The sequence below is a fragment of the Euleptes europaea genome, chromosome 17 (assembly GCF_029931775.1).
Source record: "Euleptes europaea isolate rEulEur1 chromosome 17, rEulEur1.hap1, whole genome shotgun sequence".
Lineage (NCBI taxonomy): Eukaryota > Metazoa > Chordata > Lepidosauria > Squamata > Sphaerodactylidae > Euleptes > Euleptes europaea.
Window position 1 is genome coordinate 46369365 of NC_079328.1, and position 23260 is coordinate 46392624.

Below are 23260 nucleotides of genomic sequence, written 5' to 3' on the forward strand. Positions count from 1 at the left end.
ACGTGTGCCTGGACAATGCAGCTTCACATACTATTGACAAGAACAATCCTTGCATACAAAAAGGCAAGGCTAGAGCTCTTTCCAGCGGTGACATTCTAGTTTCCCTATAGGCAAAGATTTGAAATGGAAGGATGTTTAGTCATTCAGTTGGAAGCATTATGGTCAAGAAACTGATTTGCCTTCTTGATGTGAGGATTGTGAGTTTCTACCTCTTTAAAGTAGGGATGTGTGTAAAGTGCTGTCAAGTGTCAGCCAACTTATGGTGACCCCAGCAAGGGGCTTTCAAGGCAAGTGAGAAGCAGAGGTGGTTTGCCATTGCCTTCCTCTGCAGAGTCTTCCTTGGGAGTCTCCCTTTCAAGCACCAACTCTGCTTAGCTTCCAAGATATGACTAGATTGGGTTATACTGTAATGTATGGGCATCAGTTAAGACCATAATGAAGGAAGCCCAGGAGCTTGAGTCCTGGGCGAAGGATCCTAGGCCCTGCTCGCATGATTGGCCACAGCCAACACATCCTATTGGCCCTAAGCCAGGTCATGCCATTGGTGACCTGGGGGTTGTTTTCCCCCTATCACGGATCAGGGGGGGAGCGGCCACCTGGGACCAGGGGAGCATATAAGCAGGGCCAGGTTGTATAGTTCCCCAGTTCCATCTGTTATTGCTGAAATCAATAAAGCTGTGTTGTTGTGGAACTCCGTCTCGACCTCGTGTGTCCTCCCCACGCGGACATAACATATACCATGCTGCCTCCCCTCCCTCCTTAAACTATGGCCCACTTTAAAACAGGCGCTTGTTTGTCTTGAGAAACTGGGCCACATTTGTTCAAGTAAAAATGCTGTGGCGTACATCAATATGTACATTTTGATCTTTTTAAAATGTTAATTTTTTTTAGCTGTTTAAATTATTGGCTGTGCTTGTGTCCTTCAGACTTCATAATATGAAGCTGTTATCCTCCAATGTTTTATCGCTGCCAATTTAATAATTTCATAGCTCAGTCTTCCACATCATTTTAGAATTTTCTGCTGCCGCTTTTGGTTGTTGTTGGGGTTTTTGGGTTTTTTTTAATGCTGAACAATATTATGGTAAACAGCTCGTTTTTCAATGATGGAAAAGGGAATGTACTGTTATGGTAGACGCTTTCTTGTATTCGTTTCGGCTGAAATTTTGGACTGGAATAATTTAATCTGGATCTGATTGGGGCATGAATAAGTGTGAACAGAGCACGTTTCCCAAGGAAGGACCACAGCATGCATAGCAACTGGAGCTGGCTAAAGGCGTTATATGCTACAGAGGATAGCTGAACCTCTGTCGGCCCAGACAGATTTAAAGGCTATGAAGCCTCTCCTTGAGGGGGAATGCAATTCACTCACACACCCCCCCCCCCATAACATGCTAATTGAACACATGAAGCTGCTTTATACCGAATCAGACCCTTGGTCCATCAAGGCCAGTATTGTCTACTCAGACTGACAGCAGCTATCCAGGGTCTCAGGCTGAGGTCACCTACTTGCCTAGTCCCTTTAACTGGAGATGCTGGGGATTGAACCTGGGACCTTCTGCATGCCAAGCACATGCTCTGCTACTGAGCCACAGCCCCTCATTAAATAGTCTCCTCAACTCCTGATTAGCTACATCATCAGCCACCAGTCATTCATTTCCATATGCATTGAATGCAACCCATTGGTCCTTATCCATTCTGTCATCATCTCCAGACATTCACCCAGGGCCCTCACTTAGGGTTGCCAGGTCCCTCTTTGCCATTGGCGGGAGGTTTTTGGGGCGCAGCATGAGGAGGGTGGAGCTTGAGGAGGGGAGGGATTCTATGCCATAGAGTCCAATTGCCAAAGCAGCCATTTTTTTCCAGGGGAACTGATCTCTATTGGCTGGAGATCAGTTGTAATAGCAGGAGATCTCCAGTTAGTACCTGGAGGTTTAGCACACACTAGTTAGCCTGTCATATTGTGTGTTAGCAAAAGATATAACAGCAGCGTTGCCAAACAATAAACAATGTTGCAAACAATGAATATGTAATATATTCGTTAAAATACACAGTGAATACAAACAATCACCAGTATATAACATATCAAATTGCAAAACAACGTTTGAAACTCCTGTAGTTAGGAGAGAATAGTAGGGAGAAGTTCATGTGCATTGCATCTTTTTCTCCACTATGTGGCAGTCAAGGACAGGCTGATCTTTTGCTAGTACCTGGAGGTTGGCAACCCTATAGGTGAGTCTGAGAGAGTTCAGAGAGAACTGTGACTAGCCCAAGGTCAAACAGCAGGCTTCATGTGGAGAAGTGAGGAAACCAACCCAGTTCACCAGATTAGAGTCTGCCGCTCAGGTGGAGGAGTGGGGAATCAAACCCGGTTCTCCAGATTAGAGTCCTCTGCTCTCAACCACTACACCACACTGGCTTTAAAATGACAAACATGAAACTGTTGATCTAGCCAGTTATCTCATATAGTGGATGTCACTGAAGACAAATGAATGGCTTATTTCAAAAACACTGGAGTGTTCCCAGCTGGTGCGCATTTAAAGACACCCTGTCCCATTTGGTCATGATTTCAATTGATTTTTTTTACCCATCAGCATAAATCCAATGCACTATCATCATTTTTTTTTTTTTTTTTTTTTACAAAAGGGTATTTTGTTTGGAAAAAGGTGGCATAAATAATGCATCAATGGAGCAATCTTCTTCACAGATCGAAAATGCTGATGGACGCACATAAGATAAGGATAAATGACCATTCTTGAATGGGTTGAATAAAGTAAATTGAGTTTCTTTAATGGTAGCAGAGAGAAATGAGGTGCCAGCACTGTTATTGACGAGGAACTTCGAACAGTTACTCTCCTGGTCAATAGACAGGTTATTTAATGTACATTGTAAAGAACCAGCATGGTGTAGTGGTTAAGAGCAGTGGACTCTAATCTGTAGAAGCAGGCTTGATTCCCCACTCCTCCACAGGAGCAGCGGACTCGATCTAGTGAGCCAGGTTTGATTTTCCACTCCTGCACATGAAGCCTGCTGGGTGACCTTGGGCTAGTCACAGTTCTCTCCGAACTCTCTCAGCCCCATCTGCCTCTTCAGGTTTCTGTTGTGGTGAGAGGAAGGGAAGACGATTGTAGACTGGTTTGAGACTCCTTAAAGGGAGAGAAAATTGGGGTATCAAAACCAACTCTTCTTCTTCTTCTTCTTCTTCTTCTTCTTCTTATTATTATTATTATTATTATTATTATTATTATAAAATTTGCACGTAAGATTTGGCATTCTGGCTTTGACTGGAATGAAGCAGCTTCTCTGAGGAAGAGATTGGTCTGTGTGAAGAATCATTATGGCTTACAGTTGTGTTATAGTTCAACGGACATTGACATTTTTGCGACAATTAAGCCCCAGGAAGGGGAAAGATACAATACACAGGGTTGCCTGTAGCTTTGAAATCCATTTTCTTGACCCAATTTATGATAAAAATAGTGAAAAATATAATTTCGGTAATGGCAGGGGAAAGTTACAAAAAAGCTGCTTGCTTCTGTTTCCTAAAAAAAATGTTCTAATTCCAGACCTGATGAAGAGCACAAGAAGCAAATGTCACCTCCTGGAGAGTGGGAAATGTGCTTGCAACCACATCTCATGCTCTTAGTCTGTAACTGCCGCCAGCAGCCACTCACTGGAGAAAGTGCTTTGGGGATTTTCCCATCCCTTCAGAGGTATCCCTAGAGCGTTGCCTGGAAGTGACATCATATCCTCCCCAAAATGCACCCTAATGAGGCACAGCCCACAAAGTCTCCTGGAATTTGCTGAGGCAGTACATGGCTACCCTAAATTTAGCCTGTCTGATTACTAGGGTTGCCAACCTCCAGATACTAGCTGGAGATTTCCTGCTAATACAACTGATCTCCAGCAAATAGAGATCAGTTCACTTGGGTGAAATGGCTGCTTTGGCAATTGGACTCTACAGCATTGAAGTCCCTCCCCTCCCCAAACCCCGCCCTCCTCAGCCCCGCCCCAAAAATCTCGTTATTTCCCAACCCAGAGCTGGCAACCCTACTGATGACACACCAAGCCATCTTGCAGTCCAGAATATGGGGATGATGTGATGTTTCGTATCCTGCAACGAAGGTAGAGGGCAGGGTTGCTAACCTCCAGGTGGGGTCTGGAGATATCTTGGAATTAAAACTGATCTCCAGACTGCAGAGGTCAGTTCTACTGGCAAAAAGGACAGATTTGGAGAGTGGGCTCTATAGCATCGGATTAGGGTTGCCACATACTCCGGCTACCATTCAGACCTGGTTGCTCACAAAACACAGAAGCCAGGTCTAAAGAAACTACAAAAACTGCTGCTGTTTAAAAAAAAAATCATATTTCCCCCCTTGACGGATCACTTGCCTTCTCTAACTGATGCGGGATTCATTAAAAGCCAATCAACTTCACTTGGCAATCGCCAAGGGCCCAAGAAGTTTCCTTAAATAATCTTTTACAACTTCTTACAGTATGTATGTGCTAGAATGCCAACCGGCTCATTAAAAATGTTATACAAAAAACAGGATTCAAAAATAGGAACATGTTTACTTTTCAAGTCTTTCAGCAAGGGCAACTGATGGGCCATTAATGGGTTTCCCAAATGAGCATCACTTTGGAATGATCGACTGCTTGACTCCGGAAGTCACGATGTGCTTGAGAGATTTTGACAGACTTCTTGCTGCAGACATTTGGAAAGCCATTTTCTGGAGGAGCTGATAAGGCCTCTCGCCTACTCTACATGAACAATACTTGCTGAGCGTCTGTCCTAGAGTATTCTTGCAAGTGCAGTAGAAAACCAAATGGCCTCGGTTTACATTTTGCTAGCACCAAAAGTGTCCTATTCACAACCCTGTTTTTAACTTGCATTAATCATTACTAGGGTTGCCAATTCATTCCAGAAAGAAGGAAGTTATACACTTAAAGGTCGGAAAAAAGTTCTTATCTGAACCACCAACATAGGATCGCCACGACCTGAGAAGCAGACGCGAAATGGGACACTTTACCGGAAGCCCATTGTGGTGGCCACTATGAACTTTGGTTCTTGGTTCTTGTCAAAAAGCCACAATACATGAATTGCATGTTGTTGTTATTATACAATTGCTATGATTACAAGCATTGTTAAGAAATATTACTCAGTGGCTTTTGTATACTGACCTTGACTTTGTATGTACAAGCAAGGCACAGTTCTGGATTGTAAATTGCACTGTAATTTTGGTTAGACTAACTGCCGAGTTATTATACAGTTCAAGAAAAGATAGGCTTATGAGCTTTATTTTTTTTGCCACAAGTGCTCTAGCTATTTGATTGCCATACTTCCTTTATTGGGGCACTAGCTTAATTCTTTTGACTAACCTCCGGGTACTAGCTGGGGATCTCCTGATATTACGACTGATCTCCAGCCGATAGAGATCAGTTCACCTGGACAAAAGGGCCGCTTGGGCAATTGTACTCTATGGCATTGAAGTCCCTCCCCTCCCCAAACCCTGCCCTCCTCAAGCTCTGCCCCCCAAACCTCCCACCTGTGGCAAAGAGGGACCTGGCAACCCTAATCATTACTTTTATTGTGACCTTCCCATACTATTGCCAACTCCAGGTTCAGAAATTCTGGGAGATTTGCGGGTGGAGCCTGAGGAGGAGAGAGAGATCAGCAGGTGTGGGAGGTAGGATCCCCACTTTGCCCCCCCCCCCAAGTGCTGTTTAGCCTGCCAGAGAGGAGACTAACCAGCAGCAAACTGAAGCCTAGGCAGAGGCTCACTGGAAGTGATGTCGTCATGTCGCCAGAGACATTGGGACACTCTGGTATTTGGGCAAGAACTTTATGGTAAAAATTGCTTCTACTATAGAGTTTTTTTTGCCCAAATACCAGAGCGTCCCCATGGTGCCGTTGAAGTATGATGCCACTTCGAGTGCATGCTGGAAGTGACATCAATGCATAGCCAGCTGCAGGGGCCTAGGCCTCAGTTTGCTGCTGGTAAGTCCCCCGCCCATCTATGAATCAACGTCCTCCAAAACGTCCTATCTTTAACAGCCTTACTCAGGTCTTGCAAACTGAGGGCTGTGGCTTCCTTTATAGAGTCCATCCATCTCTTGTTGGGTCTTCCTCTTTCTCTGCTGCCCTCAACTTTTCCTAGCATGATTGTCTTCTCCAGTGTCTCTTGTCTTCTCGTAATGTGACCAAAGTACAATAGCCTCAGTTGAGTCATTTGATCTTCTAGGGTCAGTTCTGGCTTGGTTTCATCTATAAGCCACTGATTTGTTTTTTGTTTTGTTTTTTGTTTTTTGGCAGTCCACGGTATCCGTAACACTCTCCTCCAACACCACATTTCATTTCACCACATTTCAAAGGAATCTACTTTCTTCCTATCAGCTTTCTTCATTCCAGCTTTCACACCCATACGTGTGTGTGTGTGTGTGTGTGTGTGTGTGTGTGTGTGTGTGTAAAGTGCCTTCAAGTTGCAGCCGACTTATGGCGACCCCTTTTTGGGATTTTCATGGCAAGAGACTAACAGAGGTGGTTTGCCAGTGCCTTCCTCTGCACAGCAACCCTGGTATTCTTTGGTGGTCTCCCATCCAAATACTAACCAGGGCCAACCCTGCTTAGCTTCTGAGATCTGACGAGATCAGGCTAGCCTGGGCCATCCAGGTCAGGGCTACACCCATACATAGTAATAGGGAATACGATATATACAATAGAGCAGTAATTAAAACTATAATATTATCTCATAATTGAGCAATTAAAAAAAACAAGAAAAAAATCCAAGAACTTCAGTGTACTTCATATCAATAGTGGTTGGAACATTCAGGTAGGGGAGCAGGCAGTCATATAGGATTACAGATGGAACAGGGAGGCCAGTTTATGATGGAACCGTCACTGTCCTCAACAGTAGGCCTGGTGGAGCATCTCTGTCTTACAGGCTGTAGTACTAAAGGCTGCATCCCCAGATGCATTCTTTCTTGCCCTCCCATGTTGAACAAAATGGAACGTATTCCGCTCCCTTTGTTATCTGGGGTTGCTATGATCTGCGAGTAGACACCAAAAGAGACGGGAGGAGATTTCCAGGGCGATCCTTTGCAGAGTTATTTGGCATAACCCCATTGAATAACACTCCATTTAAGCTCTCGCTGTTCTTTTTTTCAGGTTGATGGCAGTGAAGGTCTACAAAAATGATTTTTAGAAGAAAAAAAAACTTCTTTTTTTTGTCAATTTATGACACGGCTGCAGAGCTCCCTAAAATTCAAATCAAGTCCTTGGATATGGAAGGAGGATTAGAAATGGATTATCCAGGGGGCTTTTGTTCCAGCCTTTTACTTCTCCATTCCAGATTTATGGTTTCTTTAATATATAGCCTTTTATGGCCCTTTAAACCTTGTATTTATTGTTATCATATCTAGCTATAAATAATGAAGCCTTACCAGTGCTTCTATTTCATACGAGTTTGTCGGCACGTTTCATATTTCATTTAACCAACTGACAAAGTGACTCTGTCCCAAACTGAGGATATATATATATATTTCTTAAGTGAATGACAGCTAGGGATGCCAGCCTCCAGGTGGTACCTGGGGACCCCCTGGGATAACAGCTCATCTCTAAACTATAGAGATCAGTTCCCCCAGAGAAAATGGATGCTTTGGAAGGTGGACTCTATGGCACTGTGCCCCACTGAGGCCTCCCCAGGCTCCACCCCTCAATTTCCAGGAGTTTCCCAACCTGGGGCTGTCAACCCTACCCCCCATCCCCCACCGGTGGCCAGGGGGGACCTGGCAACCCTAAGAGTGACCTATATAAAAGAAGTGCTAAAAGACAACAAGGAGCCCCGTGGCGCAGAGTGGTAAGGTGCAGTACTGCAGTCCAAGCTCTGCTCACGACCTGAGTTCGATCACGACGGAAGTCAGTTTCAGGTAGCCGGTGCTGACAGTGGTGCGTCCTTGCCCTTTTGCAAAATTTCCTGTCAGGGCCTGGCCCAGCTTTAGGATTGCCAGGTCCCTCTTCGCCACTGGTGGGAGGTTTTTGGGGTGGAGCCTGAGGAGGGTGGGGTTTGGCCGAACCTGGTTCTGCAGATTAGAGTCCGCCACTCTTAACCGCTACACCATGCTGGCTCAACAGTGTATAGTACTTTCTAGGAGAGTGAGATCCTTGGATATAAGATCTGAAGTGTTGGAAGCATGCCCCTAAGGTTGCCTGTGAAGTTTTGAAAGGTGTGAATAGGAATGAATAGGCACTTAAAGCCTTCAAGCCAACCATATGAAGTACCGTTCTATGCGTGTTCTCTTGCTTACAAAAAGAGTGGAGTGTTCATTAAGGTCACGTATTGATTTTTCCAAAGTGTGAGAGTAAAGATGGCCACAGCAAAGTGCGGCTTTGCACCATAACATTAGAGAGGCTAATAACCCTCAGATTTATTGTGAATTTTAAACCTTTATCTCCAGGGAAATGGGGAGAGAGGAATTAAGAGCGAGACAGCGCTATTTATCATGGTGTGAACCTCTTCCAAGGCCTGATGTTAGGGCACTCTAGAGTTGTAGAAGTCTCATTTATGAAGAAGGAGTTGAAGAAAAAGTTCTATTAAAAAAATAATTGAGGATTAGGGTTGCCAACCTCCAGGTACTAGCTTGAGATCTCCTGCTATTACGACTGATCTCCAGCCGATAGAGATCAGTTCACCTGGAGAAAATGGCCGCTTTGGCAATTGGACTCTATGGCATTGAAGTCCCTCCCCTCCCCAAACCCCACCCTCCTCAGGGTCCGCCCAAAAACCTCCTGCCGATGGCGAAGAGGGACCTGGCAACCCTATTGAGGATATATCTAAGTAGTTCTGGGTTGGGAAATACCTGGAGATTTGGGGGTGGGGGGAGCATGAGGAGGGCGGGGTTTGGGGAGGGACCTCAGCAGGGTACAATTCTACTATAGACTGGATGAAGTGCTTTTAGCCTAAGTAAAGAGCCTTCCTCCAACCTGAATGGTTGTTCCAGTTCCATAGACTAGAGGAAAGCTACAAGCTTGGGTGTGTGTGTTAAGTGCCGTCAAGTCACTTATGACTCATGGCGATCCTATGAATCAATGTCCTCCAAAACATCCTATCTTTGACAGCCTTGCTCACGTCTTGCAAAATGAGGGCTATGTCTTCCTTTATAGAGTCCATCCATCTCTTGTTGGGTCTTCCTCTTTTCCTGCTGCCCTCAACTTTTCCTAGCATGATTGTCTTCTCCAGTGACTCTTGTCTTCTCATAATGTGACCAAAGTACGACAGCCTCAGTTTTGTCATTTTGGCTTCTAGGGTCAGTTCAGACTTGATTTGATCTATAACCCACTGATTTGTTTTTTTGGCAGTCCACGGTACAAGCTTAGCTCAGAGGAATGATAGGATACAGACCATCATTACTTTTTTGTCAATTTTGATAATGAACTGTTGAAATACCAGTGTACAGGTTGAGAAGATGGACAACAAGCATGCCTAGAGGCACAGTTGTCAGTGAGTGAGGCAAAGAGTGGGCAAACTCTGCCTAGGTGATTTTAAAATCAGATGTACTGAGCTATTGGTGGGTGAATCAGGAAATAGCTTGATTTCCCCCGGAATTGATTCCAAGCACTTGGAACACCATCAGACTCCAGGAAAGCCATGGGATTCTCTACATCCCCAGCTCTGAATTCTCTTTTTGTTTCCCACCGAGGGTTGCCAACCTCCAAGTGGGGGCTAGAGATCTCCCGCAATTACAGCTGATCTCCTGAAAACAGAGATCTGTTCCCCTGGAGAAAATGACAGCTTTGGAGGGTGAACACTATGGCATTGTATCCCACTGAGGTCCCTCCCATCCCCAAACCCCACTCTCTCAAGGCTCCCCCTCCAAATCTCCAGAAATTTCCCAACCCAGAGCTGGAAACCCAATCCCCACCCTCTATTTATGGTTGCCAGGTCCCTCTTTGCAACTGGCAGGAGGTTTTTTGGGCAGAGCCTGAGGAGGACGGGGTTTGGAGAGGAGAAGGACTTCAATGCCCTAGAGTCCAATTGCTGAAGTGGCCATTTTCTCCAGCTGAACTGATCTCTATCAGCTGGAGATCAGTTGCAATAGCAGGAGATCTCCAGCTAGTATCTGGAGGATGGCAACCCTACCACCCCTCTTTATCTGTTCTTGCTACTGGGGAACTATGTAGTGGCAGTCAGCTAACCAGTGAGGCAAACAGAGGGACAATTCCCCCCTGCCTCCCTTTCTCCTTCTGCCTTCCACCTGTCTGCAGGCTCTGGCTGGTGCCTTCCATGCATAGAAATCTGGAGACGGTAGTTCCCAGAATGCCTGAATATATTATTAGGTGTTCTGTGACCCTCAGTTCCGAGAATGCACTGGACTTCACAAATGTTATGCATCCAGGAGGAGGCAAGATGAAGAAGGGAGAGGGGGGCTTGACCTCCTTTCAACCCCTACCTGCTGTCACAAGCACATAATTCTTCCTGCAGCAGCTGGGGTAGAGGAGGAGAGTAGAAGGAAAGGAGAACCTTTATCTGACTTGGATTTACTGCCCAGAACAGAGACAAAGTCAGCAGTTGTAAAACATGTTTCATTTTCAAGGTGAAGATTAGGAGCCACAGCTAGGGTTGCCAGGTCTCTCTTCAGCACCGTTGGGAAGTTTTGGGGGCAGAGCCTGAGGAGGGTGGGGTTTGGGGAGGGGAGGGACTTCAATGCCCTAGAGCCCAATCGCCAAAGCAGCTATCCTCTCCAGGTGAACTGATCTCTGTCAGCTGGAGATCAGTTGTAATAGCAGGAGATCGCCAACCAGTACCTGGAGGTTGGTAACCCTAGCCGCGGCAGCTAGAGTTGTCAAATCCAAGGTTTGGGAGAGGGCAGAGTTGGGGGAGGGAAGGGACCTCAGTAGGGCATAATGCCATACAGTTCAACCTACAAAGTAGCCATTTTCTCCAGGGGAACTGATATTGGTTGTCTGGATATCAATTGTAATTCTGGGAGACCTCCAGGCCCCACTGGGAGGTTCAGAAACCTGACTGCAGCTTGTATTCCAGGACAAAGGAGTAGAAACTTAGGTGGACTCTACGAATTCTGGGGTGGCTACACAGAAGCAGGCAATGGCAAAACACCTCTGAACATCTCTTGCCTTGAAAATCTTACGGGGTCACTTCTGATGATGGCGTTGTCAAGCTGTGACTTTACAGCCCTTTCTGCCACCACCGCCTGAGCAGGACCAGTTTCCTTCTTCCTGGACAGCTGGCTAAGTGTCAGCGAGGGCACCCAGCCGGATTCGGATAGCAAACTCCATATTCTTTCCCCCACTCCCGGTCTCGTGGGAAAGTATCCTCGGTTTGGGAAGAAGGTGTTAAGGCCGGAGGCACGGATGCTCCCACTTCAAAGCAAGCCTTTCTATTGTAAATCTGCTATCTGTTCTCAAGGTGTTATTCTGCCGGAACCCTGGCATCTCTTGAAGTTTGTAAGAACCCTGATGTCTTGCATTTCAAAGCCACTATGTGTAATCTGTTCTAGTGTGTATCCCCTATAAAGATGACCTGTAGTTTCCCCATCTTTATTCTGACCTTAAGTTCATATAGACCCTGACCTGTTTGCTTTCTGAATAAAACTTTTGAAACTCTCTGCAACGCCTGGAGTGAAGTTTACTATTACTGAGATGCAACGAGGTACTGAAGTCTGGCACTAAGGGCCATACAAAAGAATCAGAATCCAGAAATTGTTTGCAGCTATAGGGAGAAGGGGAGATCGCCTGCTATTACAACTGATCTCCAGCTGATAGAGATCAGTTCCCCTGGAGAAAATGGCCGCTTTGGCAAGTGGACTCTATGGCATTGAAGTCCCTCCCCTCCCCAATCCCCGCCCTCCTCCGGCTCTGCCCCCAAAACCTCTCCTGGTGGCAAAGAGGGTCCTAGCAACCCTAGGAAGAGCTGTCCCTAAATTTTCATCCTGAAGAAAAGCTGAAATTGGTCTAAGCTCATGAAATCCATTCTTCAGAGGTATTAAACAAATGAAAAAGTGTCAAGTATTGTGATTACCAAATAAAACTACGTTGGCCAATCTTGATTTATTAGAGAACCTTTCAGGAACTCCTTGCTGATATAATTTCGAGCTCCACCTTTTGCCTCGTCAAAGACTTATGTTTCCTCGCTCACTTAATATGCAGCCATTATACCCATTCCCATTACCGACTGTAAATAATGGCATTAAAAATCAGGAAGCATATTTCTAACATAATATCAACATAAAGTGCCTTTTAATATTCACTAAAGCCAATTTAATGTGAATGAGTTTACTGATTTAATGTTTTTTTAGCTAGCAAATGTTTATTTAGTACGTTTCGCTGATGTGAATTAAATAGTGTTCCGGGGCAACAAAAATGAACATTTATTTGTGTTACAAATGATTTGAAAATGAGAAGGAAAGTGATATATAAAGAAGGGGCTATTTTGTATCATACAGAATGACGTGATTTTGAAGGTTAAGTGCAGATTCTTCCTCAGGGACACACACCCCTCCATACTTTTTTGTAGAAACATGATCTTGCCATATCCTTTAATGAGCTTAACTGCTATTTTTAAAGGAAGGAATTGTTTTGTGGGATTTTGTCCTCATTGTGGAAATTTCATTCATCCACAAAAAGAACAGCTGGTCTGTGGAATCAGCCCTTGAGAACTATGTGTTAGAGGGACATTACCGAGAGAGCAATCCTAAAGAGATCTATTCAGGATCCTACCCAGGTTTACTCAGGAAAAAAGGGTTTTTAGAATTAAACTGCAATATGAATAACATAGTTTCCTTTGTTTCTGCCCTATGCTTGAACTCCACACCCAATAAAGTACGTGATGTCACCTCTCTCTCTCCTTCTAAAACTCTTTAAAACCTGTTTGATAATCCCTTAATCTTCATCCCAGTCAATGTAGATTAATTAGGACCTCTCAGTGGTTTTTGATACCATCAATCATAGAATCATAGAATAGGATCATAGAATCCTGCTTAATGCAGGATCAGCCTAGAGCATCCCTGAAAAGTGCTTGTCCAGCCTCTGCTGAAAGACTGCCAGTGAGGGGGAGCTCACCACCTCCCTAGGCAGCCCATTCCACTGTCGAACAACTCTTACTGTAAACAAATGTTTCCTAATATCCAGCTGTTACCTCTCTGCCCTCAATTTAAACCCATTATTGCGAGTCCTATCCTCTGCTGCCAACAGGAACAGCTCCCTGCCCTCCTGTAAATGACAGCCCTTCAAATACTTAAAGAGAGCAATCCTGTCCCCCCTCAACCTCCTCTTCTTAAGACTAAACATTCCCAATTCCCTCAGCCTTTCCTTGTAGGGCTTGGTCTCCTGGCCCCTGATCATCCTCGTCGCTCTCCTCTGCACCCACTCGATTCTGTCCACATCCTTTTTGAAGTGAATCATGGTATCCTTCTAGATTGCCTTTCAGGACTTGGTCTGGGAGGCATTGTTCTGCAGTGGTTCTGGTCCTACTTTGAGGGTAGGTTTCATAGTATGGTGCTGGAGGACAACTATTCTTCCCCTTGGCTTTTACCCTACAGGGTTCTCCATGGTTCCAACTTGTCCCCCATGCTTTTCAACATCTATGTAATGCTTCTGGGAGAGGTCATCTGGAGATCTGGCCTGAGCTGATCTCTGTAGTCTGGAGATGAGGTGTAATGCCTGGGATCCCCAGGGCCCACATGGATGCTGGCTTTAGGGTTGCCATCCTCCGGGTACTAGCTGGAGGTCTCCTGCTATTACAACTGATCTCCAGCCGATGGAAATCAGTTCACCTGGAAAAAATGGCTGCTTTGGCTACTGGACTCTATGGCATTAAAGCCCCTCTCCAAACCCCGCCCTCCTAAGGGTCTGCCCCAAAAACCTCCTGCCAGTGGCAAAGAGGGACCTGGCAACCCTAGCTGGCATCCCTAACTGGTTTAGGTTTTATACCCAGTTTAAATAGATGTGCCCAATCTGGGTGAAGAGAGCAACCCTAGCAATGCTGAAGGGGTCTTTGACAAAATCACCAGCCTACCTGAACATGTTTGGAAGAAACACTGAAATGGAAACTGGTGAAATCATAGAGGGCATTACTGGGAAATAATTTGCACCCTCAAGTTGTCAGGCTAATACCTAGCATTGCCAGGTCCCTCTTCACCACTGGTGGGAGGTTTTTGGGGTGGAGCCTGAGGAGGGCGGGGTTAGGGGAGGGACTTCAATGCCCTAGAGTCCAATTGCCAAAGCGGCCAATTTCTCCAGGGGAACTGATCTCAATCTGCTGGAGATCAGTTGTAATAGGAGATCTCCAGCTACTACCTGGAGGTTGACAACCCTACTAATACCAGGCAAAGGACAACAGTGCCAACTAGCAGAATGCCCATGCTAAGAAGCAAAAATCCCAGGTGGGGGGAGGTAGGTAGGAAGCTTACCCAAATTACCGCCCCAAACTGGGGTGGGCGGGTGGAGGAAATTCCAATGGGCCTTTCATTTGTCAGTGTGAATGGAGAACTTTTTCAGTCCGGGATGCTAATGTGAATCTAGGCCTTTGTTTGCAGAAATGTTAATGCATCCGGGTCCTTTGTGTCTAAGTGCACCTTGATTAAGAACTTGAGAGGTCCTGATTAATAGCCTGATTGCCCGCTTAGCTCTCTCTGGAATGCTCCTGTTCCCAAGAAGGGCGATGAGATCAGGCTCCGTTCCACTCACACTGCCCTTTGTTGGGGAAATGGACAGAAGCTCTGCTTCTTGCCCTTACTTGGGTCATTCCTCCTTTCAGGTTGGGGGGGGGGAAGAGAGGCCAGCAAAAATGGAAGCAGGAACAGGAACATTCTGGCTGGATCCACATGTTGTATGTTGCACTGCTGTTGGGCTAGAGCAGTCATTTGCCACTGGACTTTCCTGTGTAGACAAGACAGTACAGCCAGCATGGTGTAGTGATTAAGAGCGGTGGTTTGGAGTGGTAGACTCTGATCTGGAGAACTGGGTTTGATTCCCCACTCCTCCACATGAGAGGCGGAGGCTAATCTGGTGAATTGGATTTGTTTCCCCATGCATGAAGCCAGCTGGGTGACCTTGGGCTAGTCACAGGTCTAGTAGAGCTCTCTCAGCGCCACCTACCTCACAGGGGGTCTGCTGTGGGGAGGGGAAGGGAAGGGGATTGTAAGCCAGTTTGATTCTTCCTAAGTGGTAGAGAAAGTCGGCATATAAAAACCAACTCTTCTTCTTCTTCAGTGGCCAAGGGTTGCCAGGAGGTACCTGACAACCAGAGGGGGGTGACCAGACTTTCTCTATGGTAAAATCATAAAGCTTCCGGTAGCTTGCTAGAGCTACCCATAGTCACTTCCAGGTTGTACATTAAGGTTGCCAGCTCCAGGTTGAGAAATACCTGGAGATTTTGGGGGAGGAGACTGAGAAGGGCGGGGTTTGAAGAGGGGAGTGACTCCAATGCCATAGAGTCCAATTGCCAAAGCGGCCATTTTCTCCAAGGGAACTGATCTCTGTTGCCTGGAGATTAGTTGTAATAGCGGGAGATCTCCAGCTAATACCTGGAGGTTGGCAACCCTATTGTACATAGAAGTGACATACTGACACAGAGGCTAGTAGGGGTTTAAAAAAAAAAAATCTGTCCCACCACTGCTTTAAATACTCTTCAAATGAAAAAGTTGTGCTTGTAAAAGGCTGTTGGAATTATCCATTGCTCTGTTTGTGTGGCCCAAAAACAGAACCTCTCAGTATTTGGATGGCTGCTCTGATGATAATCTAGCCATTGGTTAATTTCCTCCTTCCTCGTGGGGTTTATTCCTGTGTTAACTTTTAGAGCAGTCCTGAATGAATTTGAGGGACCACATCTGCTTGTACACCTTTCCCAAGCTAGACGAGGAGCCAGAGCAAACTTATCGATTCAGTTGACTGGGCCGGTTTACGTTGTGTCGAAGTTAAGAGACGATTCCCGAATGCTCAATAAGGCATGGTTTCTCCTCTTCTCTGTTTTACCTCTTCAGAATTGTTTCACATTCTCCATTACAAATCTGGCAAATGTGTGTTTTCGAACTCTGTCTCTTCACAGCATTTTTTTTAAAAATGGATGCTTAATTATTTAGGTATTAAGGGCATACCAGCTTAAAATGTTGAAGGTGTCAGATTGCTCTAGTGGAGTAGCAGAAGTGCCCTCATCCATCCAAGATCCAGACCTGTGACCTCTAGATAAGTTACTTATACAAAGAATTTTTTTAAAAAAAACTCTTCCTCTTGTGACCTTCCGTACACAAGCCACAGATCTGTTTCCTACGGAACTACAGACTGAGAATAAATCTATAATTAGATCTGTGGGTTATGTGCTCCATATGGGAACTGGGTGCTAAGCATTTCTCATATGGGGAAAACGAGATCTCAATGTAACAAACTCGATTTGAGATGATTTCAATTACATGAGGCTCATTAGAGAAATTATATTAAAAGTAATACCCTGGATTGTGGTTAAGGTTGCCAGCTCTGGGTTGGGAAGTACCTCGAGATTTTTGGGGTGGAGCCTGAGGAGGGTGGGGTTTGGGGAGGGGAGAGCTTCAATGCCATAAAGTCCAATTGCCAAAGCGGCCATTTTTTCCAGGTGAACTGATCTTCTTCAAGTACTTGAAGGGCTGTCATATAGAGGAGGGTGCCGAGTTGTTTTCTGTTGCCCCAGAAGGTCGTATCAGAAACAATGGGTTGGAATTAAATCAAAAGGATTTACGTCTAGACATTAGGAAGAATTTTCTAACAGAGCGGTTCCTCAGTAGAACAGGCTTCCTCGGGAGGTGGTAAGCTCTCCTTCCCTGGAGGTTTTTAAGAAGAGGCTAGATGGCCATCTGTCAGCAGTGCTGATTCTATGACCTTTGGCAAATCATGAGAGGGAGGGCATCTTGGCCATCTTCTGGGCATGGAGTAGGGGTCACCGGGGGTGTGGGGGCAGGTAGTTGTGAATTTCCTGCATTGCACAGGGGGTTGGACTAGATGACCCTGGTGGTCCCTTCCAACTCTACGATTCTATGATTCTATGATCTGTATCGGCTGGAGATCAGTTGTAATAGCAGGAGATCTCCAGCTAGTACCTGGAGGCTGGCAACCCTAATCGTGGTGTAGTTTGGAAAGTCCTGTTTTATTGGGGGAAAGGTTGGGTGTGGGCCAGTTGCCTTTGGTGAGAGGGTTAAGAGCTCTGTTCGTTTCTTGGCTTTGACCCTTCAGTTTTCCAGTCTCACGGTTCTCATTCTGTAGCATTCTAACCAGGCTTGAAGATAACAAGATTAGGAATGTTAAGACAAAATACAGCACCTTCATGCATGTTTAAATTTCTAAGCTATTTCTATTCTCGTCGTCCTGCATGGAGGGATTTATCCCCTCATCTCGTTTTTATCATCATAACCATTCTTAGAAGTCAGCGAAAGATGAGATAAAGATAAGTTATTCAGCCCAATCAGAGACTTGAACTTGGATCTTAACACCATTTCAGAAGCAGCTTTTTGGATGCTAACATCTGAGAGAGGCTGTACATTTTCCGATGCTCCCGGGGTTTGAACGACATTAAAATATGTATGTTTAATCATTTAAAATATTTGAAGCCTACCTTTCTCTGGGGGAGCCGAGACCCAAGGTGAATAACGAATTTAAAACCATACAAAACAGAAAGATTTTTTAAAAATTCAAACTGTTTGATGCTGGCCTGGCTAACCCAGTATTATCTACTTTGCCACACTGGAGGGGTGGTCTCCCATTAGATTGAGTGAAGCAGATTGCCTGGACCTGGCAGGTTATGATGTCCCATTATAGAGCAGCAAATTTTCAATCATTTTGTTTTGTTTGCCACTGTGGGAGAACCATGTGGAATTTCTTCCAAAAGCAGCAAAATATTTTGAGCTGTATCTGCCAAACATAAAGCCCCACCACCACCACCACCACAAATAAAAGCTTGCAGGAGACAATAGCTGCATTAAGGAACTCATCATCATCATCTTCATTTATAGTCCACCTTTCTCACTGGGATGCAAGTAGGGTCGCCAACTTACAGGTACTAGCTTGAGATCGCCTGCTATTACTAGCTGGAGATCTCCTGCTAGTACAACTGATCTTCAGCCGATAGAGATCAGTTCACCTGGAGAAAATGGCCGCTTTGGCAATTGGACTCTATGGCATTGAAGTCCCTTCCCTCCCCAAACCCCGCCCTCCTCAGGCTCCACCCCTAAAACCTTCCACCGGTGGCGAAGAGGGACCTGGCAACCCAAGATGCAAGGCCTATTAGACATTCTTCTTACCCCCACCCATTATTTTGCACTTAAAAGACTAAAGTTGAGAGGGGGGGATCTGTGCTTGCATCTCCCAATTAACAGTAACCCTTGAGGATGTGACATCAAACAAGGCTGAAAAACCTAATTAAAACTGCAATATATATATATAGCTAAAAGAGAAGAGCCATACCTACAGCTCCATTTGCTAAGTTAAATTGTGCCTGTTTATTTGCTATCTGAACCACTTCTCTGCCTGTCAAAACAAAGGAGAGAGATAAACATTTATTAAGGTTTTTAATAATAAAACCCCGTTACAAAATCAGATAAGGGTGTTTTTTCCCCCCTGAAAGAAAGCAAGAAGAAAAATGCCAACCACCTGTTTTCCCCTCACACACTTTCATTTGTCTTTTTCTCCCATTTTATAATGGATGACTCTGGACTACTGCAAACTTTCTATTAAAGAAAAGAACTATCTATAATAATAATCCTGAGTCTTTATGTAGCACTTATGTAGCATCTGTATTATCTCAGTACGTCCATCCTATAAAATAGATTGGTATTGTTATCCACATAGGACAATTGGGTTATGGCTGCTTTCAGGAATCACAGGCAAACTCTGGTTTGGTCACAATGAAAATGAGGCAGGAAGTCCTTGAATCACCTGCTTCTTCCCTTCTGGGCCACAGAACTGAGATGGAAGCCTTCTGGATTTGGATGACACCAAAGTATTTTGTGATGTGCAAATATGGTGCTTTCTACAAATTGAACTCTTACCTACAAACCTGGGATTCAAAAACAAGAATAAAACTGGTTCTTGTAGGTTATCCGGGCTGTGCAACCGTGGTCTTGGAATTTTCTTTCCTGACGTTTCGCCAGCAACTGTGGCAGGCATCTTCAGAGGAGTAACACTGAAGGACAGTGTCTCTCAGTGTCAAGGGTGTAGGAAGAGTAATATATAGTCAGAAAGGGGTTGGGTTTGAGCTGAGTATTGTCCTGCAAAAGTATTGTCCTGTAAGTATCAAGATAATGTGCTAATGAGGGTATGGTATGTTAATATGGAACCATTGTATCCTGAAGTGATCTGTTAATGTGTGTAATCCAAAGCTAATCTGTATGGCTATTGTTGAATGTTGTCTTTGTCTGGAGGTTTTTCAGGGCAGGAAGCCAAGCCTTATTCATTCTTAAACTCTCCTCTTTTCTGTTAAAGTTGTGCTGATGTTTATGAATTTCAATGGCTTCTCTGTGCAATCTGACAAAATAGTTGGTAGAATTGTCCAGTCTTTCAGTGTCTTGGAATAAGACCCTGTGTCCTGTTTGTGTCAGTCCATGTTCAGCCACTGCTGATTTCTCAGGTTGGCCAAGTCTGCAGTATCTTTAAGAATAAAACTGTGTTTCAGAAACCGGGTCTGTAGGCAAGAAACTATCCGTGGTTTGTTAAACATGTCTGATTTGGATGTCACAATTAACTGAAGTTTCTTTGAAACAAGAATGTCTTTGATCTCGGGACTGTGGAGCAGCGAGTGTACAAATCCATTCCCCCAAAAAATGATTCATGATGTCTAGATGTAGCACATGTTTAGCAGATTAAGTTGGCTGTTGTGTAGGGTCACCAACCTCCAGGTGGTGGCTGGAGATCTCTCGCTATTACAATTGATCTCCAGGCGACAGAGATCAGTTCACTTGGAGAAAATGGCCGCATTGGAAGGTGGACTCTATGGCACGATATCAAATAGAAGTCCCTGCCTTCCCCAAACCCCACCCTTCTCAGGCTACACTCCCCAAATCTCCAGGTATTTCCCAATTAGAGTTGGCAAACCTACTGTTGTGGTTGATGGTAATTATGGGGGCTGTGGTTCAATGGTAGAGCATCTGCTTGGCATGCAGAAGGTCCCAGGTTCAATCCCCATCATCTCCAGTTAAAGGGACTAGGCAAGTAGGTGATGGGAAAGACCTCTGCCGGAGACCCTGGAGAGCCGCTGCCGGTCTGAGTGGACAATACTGACTTTGATGGACCGAGGGTCTGGTTCAGTATAAGGCAGCTTCAAGTGTTCATGTGATGGAAATTAAGGTTTAGGGGAGGAGCTGTAGCTCAGTCGTAGAGCATCTGCTTGGCATGCAGAAGGTCCCAGGTTCAATCCCCGGCACCTCCAATTAAAGGGACTAGGCAAGTAGATGATGGGAAAGACCTCTGCCTGAGACCCTGGAAAGCTGCTGCAGGTCTGAGTAGACAGTACTGACTCTGATGGACCAAGGGTCTGATTTAGTATAAGGCAGCTTCATGTGTTCATGTGTATTTATGTGGCTCTTGGCAATTTACAGAGTGACTACCACTGGACTAGACAGTTCTGAGGCAGATGGACCAATGTCACACCCACAAGCTCATTGATATGGAGAGACGAGCAAATTTTAGTCGATCAGTACTTTCGGAAGGCATGGAGACTATCTACCAAGACATTTTGAGCTAGAAAAATAGCTGTTATTAAGCTGTGAGTCCTCCAGGGTTGCAAAGTTGTAATAATGCTGTTGAAAGCAGAATGGCTGTGGTTGTAAAGCCCCCCCTCCCCAGCAACAACAACAAAAAGTATCTCCTGGGGATATTGCGGGTGAGTTTTTCTTTCACCCCTCTCCACTTATCTCTTCCCCTCTCGCTTCTTTGAAAACACTCTCTGATTTACTTCTGTGATAAGATCAGTGCAGCGGAGGGATCACAGTGTTGGAATGAACCTAGCTAGAAGGGACGTGGTAACAGCCGCTGAAAAATCGCAGCTGGTAAATTTGTCCTGGCCAAGATTCAGGGAGTGGAAGGGATTGCAGAGTCCAATGGCCAATTTGTTTTACGCCGCTTGTGGGATTTTTATTAACTTTCCCAATGCCAGCTTCTTTAATTTGAACTTGCCTTCCAGTGAAACCGCAGAAGGCTTCAGGAACAGCCGTCGCCTTCTTGACTTTCTTTGTCTAGCCTGCTTGTGTCTCTCAGGGGCTTTTAGATCTTATTGAAGGTCATGTCTCTTGAAGGTAGGGTTGCCAGGTCCGGGTTGGGAAATACCTGGATATTTTGGGGGTGGAGCCAGAGGAGGGCGGGGTTTGGGGAGGGGAGGGACTTAGGTGTACTATAGGTGTTTCTTAATATATCCAACAGGTGTTTCATAATTGGTGAAATAAGTGTTTTATAACAGGTGGAATAGGTGTTTTATAATAGGTGCATTGGGTGTTTCATAATAAGTGCAATAGGTGTTCCATAATAGTGCAATGGGTGTTTTATAACAGGTGGAATAAATGTTTTATAACACGTTTAATAGGTGTTTTATAACAAGTGCAATAGGTGTTTCATTATAGATGCAATAGGCGTTTCATTATATGTGCAATAGGTGTTGCATAATAGCTTCAAAAGATGTTTCTTAATTGTAATGGCCTCAGTTTCCTCCCCAAAATGTTGCCAGAACCAGTGCAATGGTCAGAATCTCAGACTACAGTCTGGGAGAACAGGGTTCCCACTCTGCAATGAAAACTTGGGTCAGTCACTCTCAGCTTAGCCTATCTCACATATTACTGAAGACCTGGGGGTCTAGGCTGGGAAGGGGGGAGTCTGAGGAGGGGAGGGAGCTCAGCAGGGATGTGATGCCATACAGCCCGTCCCCCCAAAGCTACTGATTCCTCCCGGGAAACTGATCTCTGTAGTTTGGAGATCAGTTGTGGTTCCAGGAGAACTGCAGGCCGCACCTGGAGGTTGGCGACCCTAGACTGGCTGCACAGTACTGGTTCTGAGAGCAGAGCCAGGGCTGACTGTGCATTGAGGTTAAGTAACAGGATCATTAGAGACAAGGATGCTTCCTGTGTCTAGTGTGAAGGAGAGATGTTAGGAAGGCGCTTGATTCTTCCCTTCCTAGCTCCTTTAACCAACGCCTGATGATCCCGATTTCTGCTCGGACGTTTTCCAACTGTGCACGCTTTAGTGTGAACAAGGGAACACACTTCCTTTGAACTATGAAGCCATTATAGGAGCATCTTAATTAGAAGATGTTCATATTTCTGCCTTATTTCTGGGAACACGAAGCTCCCTCTGGTGGCTAATTAAGCATTAAACAAATTATTGCAAATTTTAAAGCTCTCTTCTTCGCAACTGCCTGTGCTGTAATTCTTGTCTTAAAAGAGCACATGCAAATCCAGGAGCCCAGATCTGGGGGCTACATATCAGGATCTTTGCTTTCATTCTTTGGCGCAGAAACGCTTTCCTCATACAGTGCGAGAGGGAGCTTTGTGCGTAAGCACAACGTATGGAAGGAGAACGACAAAGACTGTAAAAGCGATAGCAGGAGAAATTGTAGAGAGGGAAGTTAGACTGGAGGTCATGAAGGAAAACAGCCTTGTAGAGGAGTAAATGTTATACTTCCTGAACATAGAGACTTTTTGCATTCTATAGTTATGACCTCCAAATAGGATTGCCAGCTCCGTGTTGGGAAATACCTGGAGATTTTGGGGGTGGAGCCTGAGGAGGGCGGGGTAAGGAGAGGGGAGGGACTCCAATGCCATAGAGACCAATTGCCAAAGTGGCCATTTTCTCCTGGGCAACCGAAAATCTCCAGGTATTTCCCAACCTGGAGCTGGCAACCCAACCCTCAGTGCAATGGAGGTGGATGCGGCCTTCTGATCATCGTGTCCAACCCCCCTCCTCAGGTTCTTTTCCATGCTTAAAATACCCAATTCCTCCAACCTTTCCTTGTAAGATGCTGTTTTCCAGCTCCACGATCATCTTCATTGTCCTCCTCTGAACTTGTTCCGATTTGTCTAAATCTTTTTTATCGAGTGGGGACATGACCAGATGAGGCCTGAGTGGTTCAAGTAATGTCATTTGGTTGATGTTGCGACATCACTTCATGGTGACCACTCTCACATCCCTGCAGTGCTCTAGAAAATCCTCTGGTTAAGACATAGAGATTGAGGAAATTCCTAGAGTGTGGTGGACATAGCAAGCAGAAGTGAAGTCACAATGCCCGCAATGTCATTTCCTCCTATT

General features: G+C 45.2%; 1 protein-coding gene across 1 annotated transcript in view; it reads left to right on the plus strand.

Annotated features, from left to right (window-relative positions):
• CDH13 (cadherin 13) overlaps positions 1 to 23260 on the plus strand; it is a 638997-nt gene that overhangs the window by 300257 nt on the left and 315480 nt on the right. The gene's annotated exons all lie outside the window — the stretch shown is intronic.